Raw genomic sequence first — 18,777 nt, forward strand, 5'->3', positions numbered from 1 at the left:
TTTTTTTTTCCCAATTTTTTTAACTGAAAGTGTGTCATAGGCTCGTTTGTAATCTGTATGAGTATAAACGAAGAATTTTTAAGACTATGAGGTAACTATGAGGATTGAATTATAAACTTCTTGGAATTTTGGCAAAATAATGCTTCTAAAAAGGAGACGATAACGTGTCTGTTGATATCATAGTCGCCTGTGATTCCCTGTTGATGACTCCTTTTTTTTTAAAGTATATTGTTTGTTATGTTTGAAAAACTGGCCAAGTGCGATTCGGAATCGCACACGAAGGGTTCCGTACCATCTACAACATTTATTAGACATAAACGAAAAAAAAACACGTTTGTTGTATGGGAGCCCCCTTAAATATTTGTTTTATTCTGATTTTATTATTTGTTGTCGTAGCGGCCACAGTTATACCTACTTAACCTTATCTGTGGAAACCTTTAATTGGCTCTATTGATACATGTTTTGTATTCCACCTGTATGTATGCCCGTGTGTGTGTGTCTGTCGGTCTGTCTGTGGCACCGTAGCACTTAAACGGGTGGACCGATTTGAATGCGGTTTTTTTATTTGATAGCAGGTTTTCTAGCGATGCATGGTTCTTAGACATGTTTTATCAAAATCTGTTTAGCCGTTTTGAGATAGTAAACTTTGAAGTGACAAAGAAGGGGGTTATCCAACTTTTGTTGGTTAGGTTAGGTTAGGTTATAATGTGAAGCGACGCAGCGACAGATAAATCGTATTCGATTTTTGTTCGCTTCCTATGCTACTCTTATTGTGAAGCTTCCTTAATTTTTATGAATAAATATATAAAAAAAACTAGATTTTACAGGGACAGTTAAACTATGAAAATCAAAACCACTTTCCACAAGCATTGTACCAGGCAGCAGTTGCAGCAGGCTGGAGCGCCGCCAAGCTAACAAGGTAGCCTCAACATTTCTTAATGTCGTCTACGATTGTCCGTAGCAATAATTGGATCAGTAAAGGACAGGTGACTGCGACACATTTGGAACCTTTGCGCAATAAGTGACACGTTAACATATTCAATTCATTCAATGTATGTGTGTGTTTTGTGTGTGTGTGTGTGTGTGTGTGTGTGTGGTGTGTGTGTTGTGTGTGTGTGTGGTGTGTGGTGTGTGTGTGTGTGTGTGTGTGCGTGCGTGCGTGCGTGTGTGTGTGTGTGTGTGTGTGTGTATGTGTATGTTTGTTACTCCTTCACGCTAAAACAGCTGGACAGATTTGGATGAAATTTGGTATGTAGCTAAATAGCTGGACATCTGGAATAACATACAGGGTGATTCCGGGGTCATGAGCAGGAATGAAAGGGGTGATGGGGAGATTCACACTGAGCAACTTTTACTATGGGAAGCCATGATATGGTAAAAAAAAATCTGCTTTCCATACATTTCGGATAGTTAGCGATATCTTTGATTAGAATGATTTTTTTTTTCTCGCGATTTCGGGGCTGGTCCCATAGTAAAAGTTGCTCAGAGTGAATCTTCCCATCACCCCTTTAACTCCTGCTCATGACCCCGGAATCACCTTGTATAGGCTACTTTTTATCCCTATATTCCCCACCATATGGTTAGAATCTCGCAATAGCAACCTTCGGCTTAGAGTCTCAAAATTTGGCACAGTGGCTGTTAATGCAATGTCAATGAAAAACACGAATCACGATGTAATTTTCGGGAAATCGCACGGGAATTTTGTAAAATCCCGGAATTTCAATTCAACTGCGACTGATTTACGCGTGCGAAGCCGCGGGTAAAATAGGAGTAAACCAATTCTTTGGGATTTTAGACATGTGCCGCAACGAAGAACGCAGTAACCGCGAAGGACGATGTCGAGAAAACTGCTTTTTGTTTTAGGATCGACAAAGTTTTCATGAAAGAACTGCGTTTGTGCACTGAATTTAAGGTTTTCTTATAGATTTAAATACATGTTTTTTTTTGTACATGAAGATTTACACATACTTATAAATAGCCCACTTTTTCAAACAAAGTTAAAATGCAGTAATAGGTATTAATGCGTTCTATAGTTAGTTAGTTTTTTTTCTTAATTTTATTTGCGTATGTATAGATAAGTTATTTATTATATATATTTTTTTTATGTAACAATACATTTATTTCATAACAGAAAGTAAGAGTTATAACACATGTACAAAAAAAATACTATACTATCCACTTACTATTTTCAAAATGTATAATATTTGTGTATCGTTCCGTGAGTCGCAGCCGTTCTGGCAGAAAATCAGCGCTGCAGGCGTCTAACGCTTTAGCATAATGCTGAGTCAGCGTCAGCGACCGTTTCACTTTCGCGGGGACACACAAAATTGTGTATATTGTATTTTTTTATATTTTTATTTTATTTGTGCAAATTTTGCTGTATATGTGTGTCTTCTGTGTTAGTGAATAAATGTCTTCTTTCTTTCTTTCTTTCTTCGTTACGAGGGCAGCGTTGCTATTGGTAATTTAAACAAAGAAAGAAAGTAAATGTAGTATAGTGCGACCAATAGTGACTTTGATAAAGGCCTTTTTTTTCTTCCCAAACTTTTATCCTACGTCATCAAACATTCAAGGACAACGCCCCTTTACATATTCTTGAAAAAGCACTTAGAAAAATTCATAAAACATCAAACAATATAGACAACTATTAATATACCCCTTGGATGTCGCATAAATATTTATTAGGGTTCTTGTCCGGTAGAACCGTCATTGATAGGGTGGCCACGCATAGTGTATATGCGGGACTTTCCGGTCCGGAACGAGGTCCATCTGAGACAGGCCATTTAGATACCATATGGACTGTGACTGTGCTTAGTTTCTTGAGATGGTTGAAGATTGGTACGACGTATAAATGTCTTATTGAGAACATACTTCATGTATGGTAAACTGTAGGTATATACGAGTATACAAGGTGTTAATTAAATAACTGAAAACTTCAGACACCCCAAAAATATTTTTTCATTTTAATATAGTTGATTGCATTTATTTTAAATACCTTCATTATTTTATATCCCGATATCACGATGTGCCTGAGAAACAATACGGCAGATCGATTAGAGTAACGCATTCGTCGATATTCCTAGCTCTATAGTACCTACCGGGGACATCGCGATATGCCGAAAAAAAGAAAAATTTAGGTACGACGAGCGAAGCGAGGGTCAGTAAGGATTGTGACCACAACGCACGAGCCGAGTGAGCGTAGCGAGCGTGCCGCGGGAGCGGCCGGCGAAGTGCCAGAATCGATATGGCGGCGTTTCATGATATGCGTAGGAATATCATGATCTGCCTAAACGTCACTAGGTAAATCGTTAAACGGTGAGTTTTTAACGATATGGCGGATGTCCCTTAGCCAATTCTTGAAATGGCGAATTTTACGACATATCTACTATACGACACAGCATTACATTTGAAAATGATGGATATTTTTCTAACACCGATAGAAGAGATATCGATAACATGACATCTTAAAAAATTTTGAACTTCCTATTTACTTTTATTGGACGACTGGACAGCCAAGTGGTAGAGAACCTGACTATGAAGCTTGAGGTCCCGTGTTCGATCCCGATCGAGGCAGACATTTGTATGAATAATACGAATGTTAGCTCTCGAGTCTTTGACATTTAATATGTATTTAAATACGAATTTATCCGTTACCTAGTACCCATAGTACCTACAAGCTTTGCTTAGATTGAGACTAGGTCTCTTGGTATCAATAGTACCATAATATTAATTTCTCAAACATGACAAGAAATATTGACGTTGTGTTACAAATAATAGGCCGCGAAGTATCGCGCTGCAGGCGCTGCGGCTCGCCTGCCTGCGCGCGGTCACTCTAGCGGCCTGCAAAGAGATTTCATACAACTTTGCAGGCCGCTGGCCGGCAATGCGATTGTCTTTTGTTTCAACGCGCTCCGCAGCCGCCGCGCCAGCAGCCAGCGCGACAGCGCGTCCCGCCATGCTTGATTTCTTGTTTTTTTTATTTTATTTCATGTCATGTTTGAGAAAAGCATTATAGAAGACTCGGCCGGAACGTGGGGTTTGCCGGCCTCGCATCCCTATCCGACCTCGCTACGCTTGGCCATCTATATCTACTTGGCCGGCAACACCCTACTTCCCGGCCTCTACAGTAATGTATTATTTATATTTACATACTGTAGTAAAAAGGTAAAGTTGAGGGCACAAGAACGAGTCACGAGGCAGATCGCCTATGCGCTGAACCGCAGCAGCACTTGGCAGTTCGCTGCATGAATGCACTAGGAAGGCAACAGTGAGAGAGGAATGGCGACGGATAGTACGCCGCATCACCACCCCGGATATGACGACTACGACCACTCTGTCAAGAGTGTAACGACTAGGAAGGAAGGAGGAAGGACTGTAGTGAACCAAAATTCTAAACAAACGAACGATAAGTAATTTTAGATCAACACAAAAAGACTCCAAAAAACCAATCATAATTTGATTGCTTAGTAGCGACATCTCTTGTCTGGGTGAGCGGTTAGCTTCAAAAGAATGTGACGTCTCTTGATGAGAGTGAAACATAGATGCCGCTAGTGCTGCTGCTTAAGTAGCGTAGTGGAAAAAAGCAACCTGAGATACTTGTGCATAGGAGAAATTCGTGTCTAGACTCCTGTCCAGCGGTGGTGTAGGGGTTATAGCACGCAGCATGGATTGCTGAGGACCTGGGTTCGATTCCCAGCGCTGGTCTGTTTTTATGGTTTTTCTGTGCATCCATGTCTCAGTTTATATTTTCGATATCAACACAACACACAATTTTCTTCGTTTTGAAGTGATATCGTATCATCGCGCGCTGGACGACTCCCCTGTATGTTTAATAAATCCAATTAATATGCACCCTCAAAATTCTGGTCCAAATTTCCTTTCTTTCATGGTAGTCCTGTCCATCCAAACCCCAAGATTATAGCCACTCACAGCCCATATCCACCAGGGGCACATAAAATGGAATCGCCTGGATTGGCTTCGGTAACGCTCCTAGTTTTCTGATCGTCACGATGCAGCCAACTTCGGCACATGTTTTACCCTAAAGAAAGGTTGAAAGTTCGACAAAATTGTCCTTTTATGGCTCAAGAGATACTGTGCATCATGAACGATTTATTTGTATTTGTTTTAAAACAAAGGGAGGTACGATCGGTACCCTAACTTACGTATCCACTTTTTCATACTAGTTGCATAGAAAAGTGGATACTTATGTTACAGTTTTACAACCAAAATCGTTGAGTAAAAGACAGGAACGATGAGACCACGAAATGGTTTACTAGCTTCTACCAGCGCGACATCAAAATACAAGGTCACAAGTCTGAAAATTACTTACCCACAAAAACATATACTTACCTACTATAAAAATGTTATGAAGTATAAACTTATTTTTTTTGCTTTTCTTTGCTTGTTCTTAACTATATTTCTGTGGACCACATTTCACGGGTCTGACTCGCACTCGGATTTTTCTAACATGGAATGTCATTTGCACAAAAACTTTGAAGGAAATAAATATGCGCAATATAAAAGCGCAATGGAAATCTGGATTTAGAATTAAACTGGCTGCCATTTTCCCGCTCATTGGTTTCCAATTTGTACCTTCAGTGCAGCGTTGCTTGGTAAAACGTTATTTCCTTTGCGATTGGTCACTATTGAACATACTCGCTAAGCTTTATTTCTCTACGTAGTGATGTACCTATAGCTCCTTATCGATATTAACTGTACGCATAATTGCAGTAAAATCTTATGGTTCAAGGATAGGCTAAGTTTTATAATAAATAAAAGAAGAAGTATGCCCCGTTGGGTTCGGGGTGTATATTATTATTCATTCCCTTGGCGGTGGAGACGGCGGGCTGCTGGGGAGCGGATGCAAAGCGTTTTGTGGGTGATTTGGGCCGTCGACTCAGAGAAAAAGGGGACCCTTGCTCCGAGTCATTTTTGGTGCAAAGGCTGTCCATAGCTATACAACGTGGAAATGGCAAGGGCCTTTGCGCCGGGAATGGCAAGGGGCAGTTATTTGACTAGGTTATTGTTTTAATAATTTGTGATTTGTAATTTGACTAATGTTGTAAATACAATTATTAATGCGAATTATTATTCAGGAATAATAGAATAACCTAATCAACATAGAAACGTTAAAAATTCCCGACTTGTAATTTCAAATGACAATATCGCAAAAACGGCTACGAAACATAATTAAGAACCACCGCTGCCAACCTAAGCGACTGGAGGTCTATGGGGGAGGCCTATGTCCAACAGTGGACGTCCTACGGCTGAGATGATGATGATGATGAACTAAGAACCATCGCAAGGAAACTCGCTTTCACATAAAGAAACCGTATTTAAGTCGGTCCATTTGAGAGCTACGATACCACAGACAAACAGACTGATAGATGTTACCGTCAAACTTACAACACCTCTATTTTTGCGTCGGGGGTTTAAAAGATGAAAGACGGACCAACATCGTAGCGATAGAAGTTTGTAATCTTTATCGTTGAAACTTTTGAGCTGCATAACGGCTAGGTATTGTTTTACGCGATGGACCTAATCTCCTTCACCATCTTACATTATTAAACCATTTGAAAAAAGAAATGGTGATGTGATAGCGTACCTTAGGCCAAACCAAAAGTCTACGGTCTAGAAAGATCAGGATTCCGTAATTCGTTTTAATTTAAGAATTCAGTAGCTCACAGCAACAATTAAATAATCAGGATGATAATGTACGAGGTACTTATAATCTTTTTACTTAAATTCTTTCTTTTTGATTTGCCATTATCATCGACATTAAATCTTAAATTGCATTTTATTGTTGTATTAATAGTCAAATGTTGGCCAGTAAATCCGTAAAAGAGAGTACAAGGTAAAAAGTCAGCTATTTTATATCGATAAAACAGACATCACTACTAAAAAGGAAACACCTAGTGGTCAGTGGAGGAGAGTTGCATGAGTTTGTTTGGTTTTCGTGTATTTTACTTTATTGCCTGTTCATAAACGGCTTATTTTCAAAATACGTCGGGAATTGCACTTTAATACATTTAGCCTGTGTTTAGCTTGCGGAAAATTGCAATTTTAGTACATGAATCCTTTGATTTTCATTTTGGTATTGCGTTCAACGTATTTTAGACTTTTAACCCCCCACGCAAAAAGAGGGGTGTTATAAGTGTGACCGCTATGTGTGTCTGTCAGTGGCACCGTAGCTCTCGGGCGTTTTTTTGTGTCGGGGTTTTTTTTGAAATTTTAGTGTGTTGGATATCCTGGTTGCAGCATCAGCTCATCGTGTTGCCACCATTGCATTGTATGTAGAATCAAATACTGATCAAAAGGAATCAAACACGACATATCTGCTATTATTTTTTCAAGAGTATACTGGTGTGCTGGATATCCTGGCTGCAGCATCAGCTCGTCGTGTTGCTACATTGCATTGTATGTAGAATCAAATACTGATCAAAACGAATCCAAACACGACACATCTGCAATAGTTTTTCAAGAGTGTACCTACTAGTGTTCTGGATATCCTGGCTGCAGCATCAGGCCGAGAATTCCATAATCTTGCATAGTTATATAGCATACATGGGTGTTTAAAATTTTAGGTCCCAAATATGTTTGAAAGTAAAGTAAATACCCATTATGCGTCTAAGATTCCTACCGCAGCGAACAAAAGAGCTGATGATCTTGAAACGGCTGAACCGATTTTGATAAAACATGTCTAAGAACCATCGCTAGAAAACCAGCTTTCAAATAAAAAAACCGCGTCTTCGTGAGTGCACAGATCTGTACAATATAATGACTCTCTATACAGCGTGTATTTTTGATACTACCTCAAACTGATAACATTTTTTAAACTTCTAAATTCACTCGTCATTCACTCACCAGAAACACCTAACTTTAAAGTGTTTGCGCAAGAAGCACTTCCGCAAAACACTGAAAGCTAACCCATCTAATGTATATTAAAATAGCATAATTTCGCCGTCGCATATCGCGGCATAAATATTAATGCTGAACATGTCTCAAATGACTGACATTAGCATAAACAGTGGTCACGTGACTTCTGTGCTAAAAATCTCCGCATATGCGTGCCTGGCCCTTTACTACGAAGTGCAAAATTTAAACTTTGTGTCTTGCCGTCCCGCTGGTGCTTGTATCATTTAAAACGAGAGTGAGAGAGACGGTACGATACGAACTTCGATTTTTGGATTTCGTAATAGCCCCTCTGAGATAAGGCAGAGAATGGACAAGGGGATTCTCCGCATTTAATGCTCGCCTTAAGTCATCATCATACGGCTATAATACGTCCCACTGCTGGGGACAGCCCTCCTCTCAAATGAGTGAGCACAAATTTCAAAAGAGCCGTGTGGTTACCTACCTACTCCTTAATAGATTTGATACTTTGCTTTTACAGGTCTGTCGCGACGTAGAAGTAAATATTAAATACACATTATATTTATAATTATATGAAACCTGCAGAATAATGCATGTAAAAATATACCTAAATACATCCTTCTTTCTGAAAACAATAATTCTGAAAAAAAACACTCGACATTGTCAATATAATCGATTAAAATTATCGTTGGAGAACACCAACAACAACAAAAACAAAAACAACAACAACTTGCTTTGCTGCTTGCATTCTCCGATGCAATTCTCGGGATGTTGTCGTGCACATAGTAGGTGCGTCTTATAATTATTATTCTATTTAATAACCTAACCCCACTTAGAAATGTTAAGAAAAACCGCAAGGAAACTCGCTTTTACATGAAAAACCTGTTTGAGAGCTACGATACCACAGCCAGACAGATATTGACGTCAAACTTATAGCACCCCTCTTACGTCGGGAGTTAATTATAAATAAATATGACAATAAATATTACGGGAAACTTGACACCAATTGACCTAGTCTCGAACTTAGCAAAGCCTGTATTATGGACACTAGGCAACGGATAGGATAGACATACTTATATAGATAAATACATACTTAAATATATATTAAACATCCAAGACCCGAGAACAAAGATTCGTATTATTCATACAAATATCTGCCCCGGCCGGGAATTGAACCCGGGACCTCAAGCTTCGTAGTCAGGTTCGCGAATCACTTGGCGGTCGTCAAAAATACAATAGAAAATTAGCAGAGAAAAGGCTATATATAATATTCGTGGCGAAACTAGCTAAAAAATACAGCAGCATTATGGTCGCCAGATGATCCATTAATTAGTTGGTCTGTCCGGGAACATATCCATTGCAAATAGCCGGCAGCCTCTCGATTAATACTAACTAAAGAGGTGTATACTGCACACGCAGGTTTATGCGTCTCTTTTCTTAAAAACCACTAGTGATATCTATCCCTTTCTTACAAAAGTACGTTTTCAAACTCATAATATATAGTTTCTGAAGAATAATTGCGATAAGTATTCACACCCACTTGCTCGTTTGCCATCCAGTTGAATAAAAAAAAAAGTACTTATTGAGAACTGTTTATGACAAATTAAAATTTGAGTGAAATGCATAGCTTGTGATGTGGTATTTTGGAATAATTTTTTTGACCAAAACATTAGTAATAATTTTTTTTGTCAACTTAACAGGATTCACAGGATAACAAGATAAATCTAACCTAATCTAAACCAATCTATAAATTCTACGATCAACAAAGTTCGCCTAATCAATAGTTTCACCGAAGGTTATGTTATTTTACAGACCAAAGTATGACATCCGTTACCTATAAAAGAATTTAAAAATAATTTTAATCTGCAAGCATTGCCTCTGATGCGTATGCCAATATATTGCTTATCGTAGGCTAAATTGAATGAAGATATTTTGACTTTGCCTTTGACTTTGGGGAAAAACCGATGACGTAGGCAGTGCGCACCGAATCACAGCAGTAGATTAGTGAGGATATAAATTTAACTCACTACTCGGCCGGCGGCGGCAACATTAATAATCGCCATCTTGGATCAGGATCCAGCAAAATAATTTGTTTGCATTTAATTGAGTCATAGATTTTCTTCGGATTAATGCGGTAAATGAGATTTGTTTGCTAATTTGCTGGAGTTTCTGCGCTGCGTGGTTTTATTGAATTTTCTTCGGATTGGCTGTTGCTGAAGGTAGTAATAGAAACGGTTTTACGTGTTTGTATTTGAAGTAGACGGTGCTGCATGTTGTTTTGGTCACGTAACTTTTTTTTGGTTTTATGGAGTCTGTTTATGGCTTGTTTTTGTTTGCAAAATGAATTTAGATACTAAGAGACCTCTCACTCTAAAATGAAGTTTCGGCTTCGGCTCTTCTTTAGCTGGGACACTATACTACTTATACCTAGCACAGATTAAAGTTAAGAGTTACCTACTAGGTATAGGTAAATGAGTGTCCTCGAGTGGCGACCACGAACCGGAAGACGAAGCGTTGGCAGGCCTCCCACCAGGTGGACTGACGACATCGTGAGAGTAGCGGGAAACCGGTGGATGCAAGTGGCGAGTTGTCGTTCATTGTGGCGTTCTAAGGGGGGAGGCCTTTGTCCAGCAGTGGACGTCTTCCGGCTGATGATAGGTAAACGAAGGTACAAAAATATATGCTAGTTAAATTCCTATTTTCACTGCGGTTTTGATAGATAGGTAAGCATAGCATAATATTATAGCGCTATAATATATCTTAAGTTATAATATATAACAGCGGTGTACGTTTAAAGTTTATTTTCGTTTAAAGCGACATGTATCTTATAAAAGCTTCAAAACATGTCCGTATCAAAGGCTCGGCGAGGGTGTAATCACGTCCAGACCGCCCATTGCCCATTATTTTATAGCTTATAACGTACATTTTATAACATATTAAAAACTAGGTAGGTTCTGTAAGAGCTGTTAATGCTCGGAGTTTTTCTGAAGGATCGAATACGGAATGAATAGATCCGACAGAAAACTTAAGTCATCGACATAGCTCACCGGATAAGCAAACTGAAGTGGCATGTGGACTGGCCATATCAGACGAAGAACCGATAACTGCTGGGGTAAACGAGTTATTGAGTGGAGACCGCGGATCGGCAAGCGTGTCGTGAGACGCCCTCAGACTAGGTTCAGCGATGATCTTAACAAGGTGGCTGGCAAGAACTGGATGAGACCGGCCGAGGATCGTGCTCAATGGCGTGCAGTTGGTTGGTTGGAGTTGGTTGGTTGTCAGCAGTGGACTAGGATAGGCTGATAATCTGTTTTAAAAAAATATACCTCGTTGAGTTTCTTGCCGGATTCTTCTCAACAGAGGTTTTTCCGAACCGGTGGTAAATTTTTTTGACATTCATAAGTGCTTGTTATAGCCTAAATTGAATTAAGATATTTTGACTTTCACTTTGAGTGTGGGAGTCAGCAATAAGTTTCTGTTAAAATTTTCGTTCGTTTCGTTTTGTGTCGTGTTTTTACTGTACACTACCACCTGCATTAATATTTACTACAGCGGAGCGTGCAAAAATATCTGATCTGACTCGTCCTACTGGCCCTAGAAATAAAGTCGTATCAGACATTCATGCACGCTTTGTTGTGTCAGATATTAGTGCTGACTGTACACAAGAGCCACGTGCCAAATGTTATTTTGAGTGGCGGTCGCTCGGCGGTTGTATTTGTTTATCTGTTTTATACGAAATAGAAAATAAATGAACTAAACAAATATTGTTTGTCGAGGAAAATGTTTTGATAGTAAAAGGAAAATTGCAGACCGAACCAGGCTTCAGGAGCGTTGTTCTTGGGACTTCATCTGTGATGATGTCGTCCTTCGCTAGCTTCTTTTTAATTGAATGTATTTTTTTAAGTGGTTTTTCGTATAATATGGTGTGTTATTTTATTATTGTCATTCTTTTCTAAATTGTATTTTATTTGCAAGTTAATTCTATAATAATAACTATAATATAACATCAATAGAATTTGATATCAGATAGGGATTGGCATGACAACGCCAGGAATCTCAGCAAAGCACAGAGTTGTTGCAAAGACAGTACCTAACTCTCACGGACAAGTTGTTTGCAATAAAGTCGAGCTTAAGCTAGTGCTTAAAACTTAGCTCGTATCCTGACAGCGTCTATACGCTTAGTTCAGAACTTAGTGATCCCTGTATGATCAACCATATTTATGTACCAGTGGTAAAGAGTGACTATGAGCAATACTAAGACTAAGTACAATGCAATACAAATATTATTTATTGCACACCACAATACAGTACAAAAAAATTATTCAGGGTGTTAATTAAATAACTGAAAACTTCAGAAACCCCAAAAATATTTTTTTCATTTTAAGTTAGATGGTTGCATTTATTTTCGAATAAGTACTTTAATTATTTTCAAAAAATATTCGTGTGTTTTGCTAATTCTACTTGATTTTTGACTCATTTGCATTTGTCTGTTGCACTTCGACATTTTTAGAAGAAAATCAAACAGCAAAACGGCCAGTATTAACCCCGCTAAAACAATAAATTGGAGCATGTTGCATTCGTAACTTTTAGACTCGACACAATAAAAAAGGGATTTAAAAACACAAACACAACCTGATTTAAAATCGATTTTACTCTGGATTCTGAGCAGACTACTTTCTTGGTTTCAGTTATTTAATTAACATCCTGTATAGACACAAAATGCAAGGTAAACACTACGTCTTAGTACATGGTTTATCTGGATCGTATCGATAGGTTTGGGATGCTGCTATAAGCTAGTCTATCTGAGAAAACATTCTAGTATAGTATTATGTATAAGCTAGCATTTATCGTAAATAAATCAGTTCAAGTGAACCCCACAAAAGTTCTTCAAATCCTTCACCAAATGCCTCTAAAGAAACCTTTGAAGAAAGAAAGAATAATAAAACATTTATTCGTGACAGGTTACGAAAAGAGAAAGACTAAAAAGACAAAAATAGTCCTAACTTAAAACGAGGGTCACTGTCGTAGTCAAGCGAAGTAGCTCGTTGGGTAAGGCCATATAGCACAGACAATATAAATAGATGACTTTGTTTGTTGTGTCCGAAATTGGTGCAAGTGACTGTACATTATTTTCAGTACTCTTATATACTGTCCTAAGCCAAAAGGCGGTATCATAAAATAATCACTTTTGAGTTATTTATACTATGTGATGCAGAATGTCTTAAGCTATGCAATAGTATTAACCTTTTAACCGCCAATACGTTTTCATTCGTACGTGCCCGTATCACCTACACCGAAACTATATAACATTTAGAATAGAATAGAATACAATAGACGACATTTATTCACATTCACAAAGACACACAAATACAACAAAACTAAAAAAACTACAATTAACAGCAAACACAAATAAAAAGAAAAAGAAATTAAAAAAAAAAATATATGATTTTATGTGCCCGCAAAAGTGAAACGGCCACACGTGAACATTTTGTCTTAATTATAAGACTGCGGCGAAATGAGCTGGATAATTTTTGTCTTATAATTCAGACAATGGCGGTTAAAGGGTTAATAACTCAAAAATGTTTTTTTTAGATACTGCCTTTGTGTTTGTGAGGGCAGTAGAGCACACACAACTAACTGTGCTAATGCGCTGTACTGTAACAGCTAAAATGGACGAGGTCCTTTATAAACTACGAAGAGCGTAAGAAAACCCATTTCCATGGATCAGGTGACGTCCTCAATGCTCTATGATGGATTTATTTCGGAAGAGTCAAAGAATACTTTGTGCTAAGATATGTCACTATTGTCAGTAACTGTTACTCGTATCTGCTCGTAAAGTTAATTTAAAACAATGTGATAAGGGATTTTAGTAAAAATAAAAATGTATGGGCTGGGCTTTTATCAGACGTTTTGATTAGTTTGACTAAAACAACATATAAATAAATGAATATGTATCTGGACATATATTTTCATACATCATATCATTTATTTAAGTTTTTAACCTGTACTATATTTAGAATTAACAATTCCGATACATAACTCTTACAGAGGCGTTTCTTAAAAATTATTTAATCTTACAGTTTGCTGAAATATTCCGAGTTTATTATTTAGTTCCGAAAGAAACCTAAATAACTCACTTAATAACTACCCCGAAAATGTAAATTGTAAACTAGTGTGGGGAGAGGCTACAAAATTGCAACAATAGAGAGCATCTCTCCAGGAGGATGATATTGGGTCACTAGATGGCGCTAAGAGTCGCTACACAAGTATAATATTATTTGAATTGCTTAGTACTTCTTCGTTTTAGTTGTCTGCGACACCCTTTGAGTAGGTGGAGTAAAGGATTGTCTTATGTAAATCGCGAGCTAGCTCCATAGAGTCCGTTCGCTATGTAGAAAGGTCCAATTTAATTCTACTTCGGCGTAAAACTTCCACGACGATGAGGAAATTGTATTAGAGATCTTTAGAGTTTGTCTTTTTCTATTCAGTTTTGTGTGAGATAGAAACAACTAAGTAGTTGTAATTACAATTGCAATTAGTACCTGAGTAGGTAGGTACATAATTTGAGGTCCTGGTTCGACCGATCCCCGGTCGGGGCAGACATTATTATGAAAATTATGAATAGGTATTATATTTGTTCTCGATTCTTACGTGGTCAATATGTGTCGTTATCTATTTAAGTATGTTTATACATTGCGTAATACCATAACACAAGCTTTGCTTACTTTAGGACTAGGTCAAATGAGGTCAATTGATATTATTTGGCCCGAGATATTTATTTGGTTAATTTAGTATTGTTTAGTTCTATAACTGCTGAATACACGTAGCGTAGTGCTGCCCCGGACCTACGATTTTTTTTCCTTGATGGTGGCGCCCCCTCCCTACAGTGTGAGAAAAACTGTTAAAACTGCCAATGAGTAGTGTTTTTCTTCTTCATTTCTTGTCTCAAGGATTTGGCGCCCCGATGAAACTGCTGCCCGGGGCAAGTGCCCCGGCCCGGTTTGCCCTTACATCCGGGGCTGCCTACTACCAAGTGCAAAATTTGAACTTCGTATCTTGCCGTCCCGCTTGTGCTAATATTTTTTAATGAGAGAGTGAGAGGGATGGTACGATATGAACTTCGACTTCTGAATTTAGCGCGTGCCAGAACTGTCGTTTGGTGGTAGTCAGCGCTGTAACAAAGAAATGAGACCTCTGTTTGAAATTAAATATTACGCTGTGAAAAAAAGGGTCGGTCAATAGTAGATTACGAAACTTACTTTTAAATAGGTATTGTAATTAAAACAAATATTCACAGAATAAGTTGTTTTTTTATAATTATCTTCATTCTATTTACATTATGTACCTATGTTATGTTATACTTATAAAGTATGAAATTAAAAAAAAACAACATAATATGAGCTAAACTAAAACTACAACATGAACACGTTAGTATTTGGTTTAAAATTTAAGTGTAAGTTTCTTCACATGGACAATAATATAAAAAAAAATCTTGACTCAAACCTTGCAAAAATAATGTTTTCATTCACAAGTAAGCTCTTTTTACCCAACTGCAAGGAGAGGTATTGTTTTTCACGCGTACGAGTATCTTGTATGTAATATTTAACTCACTTATATGTTTCATAATTAGTTATAACACAGTTTAAATAGCCGTTAAGTTAAACTGTACTACCTATTTTAATTATCTACCATTTATAACATTGTAAAACAAATTCTGATAGATCTCTATTCTATGACACTTGAAATTATCAGTCATAATACACACAGGGTGCTTCCCGTCATATTTAAATCTGTCGTTATGGTTGCCAATAAACTCGTACCATATATTCAGCCTTTTGGTTTCGACTAGCACTTCATTCAGACACGAGCACTGCCAGGGGTTTCCAGCAAAATAGAACTGTTCTAAACCGACACCGATACTCCGAAGTTTTGAACAGAATTGACCAGACAAATAAGTCAGTTTATTGCCACTTAGATTCAGAATCTTCAGGCCAGTACCGAAAAACGCTTCTGTAGGCACATTTTCAATAAAATTATAAGATAAATCTATATAAGATAAAGAAGACTTGTTATGAAAAAAACCTTCCGGAATATACCTTATTCTGTTACCAGGCAAGAAAATATGCACTATAGTAGTCAAAGGTTTCAAAAGATCTTCATGTAAATAAATTAATTCATTGTTGGACAGATAGATACTTACTAGATTGCTGACATTGACAAATGACAGATGCTCAACTCTTGAGATTTTGTTGTTTTTCAATTGAAGCATCTTCAGATTGGGAAGAACAGAATATGTCAAGATAGGTGGCATTTCAAGTAGAGAGCACGAGTTCATATAAAGAGACTCTAATCTGCTTAATCCCCGCAACAGCACTGCTGGCGTGTCTGACATGTCGTTGCCAGAAAAGTTGATAGTCCTCAATTGTAGGCACTTACTAAATAAATTTGGTGCTAACTTTTCCCCCAAAAACGCGTTGTCTTCTAGAAACAAATTTTGCAATGCAACAACTGAATTAAAAGCGTCAATTCCGATTCTTCTAATTTTGTTGCCGTTTAGATTAAGCTGGAGAAGATTAGGGTAGCATTTGATGTTGAACGCATTGAGTGCGGTGATGTTGCTATCGTGTAAGTCCAGGTCTGTGATGTTGTAATGTACTGCTTCTGGTTGGTCTGCTTCTTTATGCTGATTGTAACAGTGTAAGTAGCGTAACCAGGGAAAGTCTAAAAAGGTGGAGTCGCTGAGGGCGTTATCCGTGGAAATAACCAATGCCGCTGCAATCCACCACACCGCTCGTGCAGCCATACCTGGAACAACTAAACTTTCATATTTTGATAATGATGATGTGGCAATATACAGACCATATCGCTTGAATAAGAAAACACTGTTGGGTTAGGTCAAGTGGCAATCATGAAGTGGAAGACGCAGGCCTACAATGGACCGACGATGTCGCGAGATGTTAGGGCAACCTGTGGATACAGGAGGTGGTGGTTGTTAGCCTTTGTTCAAACAACCGGCTAATGGTGATGTGATGATGATTTGGGCGGGAGGGGGTGTATACATGATCACCAAGGAGCGAAACTTTGATATATTGGGTGTTTTTATAAATAAGTACTGGCCGGCTCAAGTGACAATAAAATATTTTCTTTCATTGTAAAGCTAGTTGTAGATTTACTAGTTAAGTTGTAAACTTTCAAATGTAATTTTGTATATATGAATTTCGAAAAACTTAGCTGTGAGCCCGAGGCCCCAGACACGGATTCGAAATACAAAACAACTAGTTCAGTCTGAATAAGAATGTCTACATATACCTACTTTTTCAAGTTAAACCAACGCCCTAAACTGAATACGAGTAGTTTTAGCTGAGCTAGGAATATTATTTTTGTGCCATGGTAACAAACCACCCTAAATACAGACAAAAAAGTATCTTTAGAAGATAAGAGATTTAAAAACTTACCCTTTCAGATTGTTTTTCTTATGACCCGGTTAGTAAGTATAACTGATAGTGACATCACGACATACACCGCGTTATTTTTGGTTACTGTTAACTTTAAGAGAACATTCTACTCGTCAAATGAGGATAATTGCTCCAAGACACTAGCGGCCTATTTCTTACTATTTCAGATATAAACAAGAATTGAGATAATTAGTTAAGTATTAAAATTTAAGAAATGATTATACTTCTTAAATGTTCCAATGCGTGCAATCAGCCACGAACGTGTTATATTAATGAGGAAGAAACTATAATTAATTATTAATACACGAGAATAACACTCATACAATTATCTGAAATCGCAGACCAAATTAAAATGAAGTCGATACAAACAAAAACAGTACTTCTGCCTTGAACAAAGACTGCGTTTTGTTACCAAATATATTTTAATCTACGAGTAGGTAATACGGCGTGATAACTCAATAGCATGGACTGGTCCAGTGTTAAAACCACGAAATCTATACCTACCTATAAAAATCGGCCAAGAGCATGTTGGACACGCCCGAAATAGGGTTCCGTAGCCATTACGAAAAAAATAAGTAATATTTTTCTAAGGATTTCGTATTTTATACGGAATCTTCCAAGTTTAGGTCAATTTTATACCTTAGGCTGCTATTTACTCTTAAACTACTAATAATTCTCAAGCAAACTTAGCCGTTATAGTTTTCCTTCAAAGTTTGATATACTTACTACCATTCTGAATTTTTTCAAATTTTTCCACCCACCGGTTTAGATTTTAGAGGGGGGGACGCTCGATTTACTGAAAATTTACAATTTAAAGTTGAATATTTCGCAAAAAAATCAATGAATTGAAAAATCATCTTAGCAAGCCCCTAATGGTTTTAAAAGACCAATCCAACGATACCCCACACTATAGGGCTGGATGAGAAAAAAAAACACCCCCACTTTACGTCTATGGGATTTTGACGGCATAATCCGTGCAAAATTACAGCTTTCTAGCATTGATAGTCCCTGAGCAAAGCCGCGGACGGACAGACAGACATGGCGAAACTGTAAGGGTTCCGTTTTTGCCATTTTGGCTCCGGAACCCTAAAAAAGTGACGTGAATGATTCACTAACAGACAACGCAACACTGAAACCACTGGAGCTAGTAACTATTTGGTATTTTAGACACAACTATGTAATGAACTAAAATAAATAAAAATAATAAATATCATGGGACACTTGACACCAATTGACCTAGTCCCAAACTAAACTCAGCGCTGTGCCAGTCAGGGCCGCCTATGGAACCCTAACTGTACTATTACTTATTCTGTGCCCTAACTCACAGCATACGTTGAGTACATCCCAATTGCCACAGCAAATGTTAGTGTTTAAGTCTAGTTTTTATATTAATTGGTAATTTAATAAGTCTTCTTTATACTAAGTTTGTAATTATCTGTAATAATTCTTC

At 37.7% G+C, this 18,777-nt stretch overlaps 1 long non-coding RNA gene across 1 annotated transcript; it reads right to left on the reverse strand.

Moving 5' to 3' along the window:
* Positions 1 to 12,244: 12,244 nt before the first annotated feature.
* Positions 12,245 to 17,599, reverse strand: LOC141440428 (uncharacterized). The gene is made up of 3 exons (XR_012452696.1): positions 17,328 to 17,599; positions 16,073 to 16,686; positions 12,245 to 15,044 (listed from the first exon to the last, which is right to left on the reverse strand). It is a non-coding gene; the product is annotated as an uncharacterized lncRNA (long non-coding RNA).
* Between the last annotated feature and the right edge of the window lie 1,178 nt (positions 17,600 to 18,777).

The sequence above is a fragment of the Choristoneura fumiferana genome, chromosome 22 (assembly GCF_025370935.1).
Source record: "Choristoneura fumiferana chromosome 22, NRCan_CFum_1, whole genome shotgun sequence".
NCBI lineage: Eukaryota > Metazoa > Arthropoda > Insecta > Lepidoptera > Tortricidae > Choristoneura > Choristoneura fumiferana.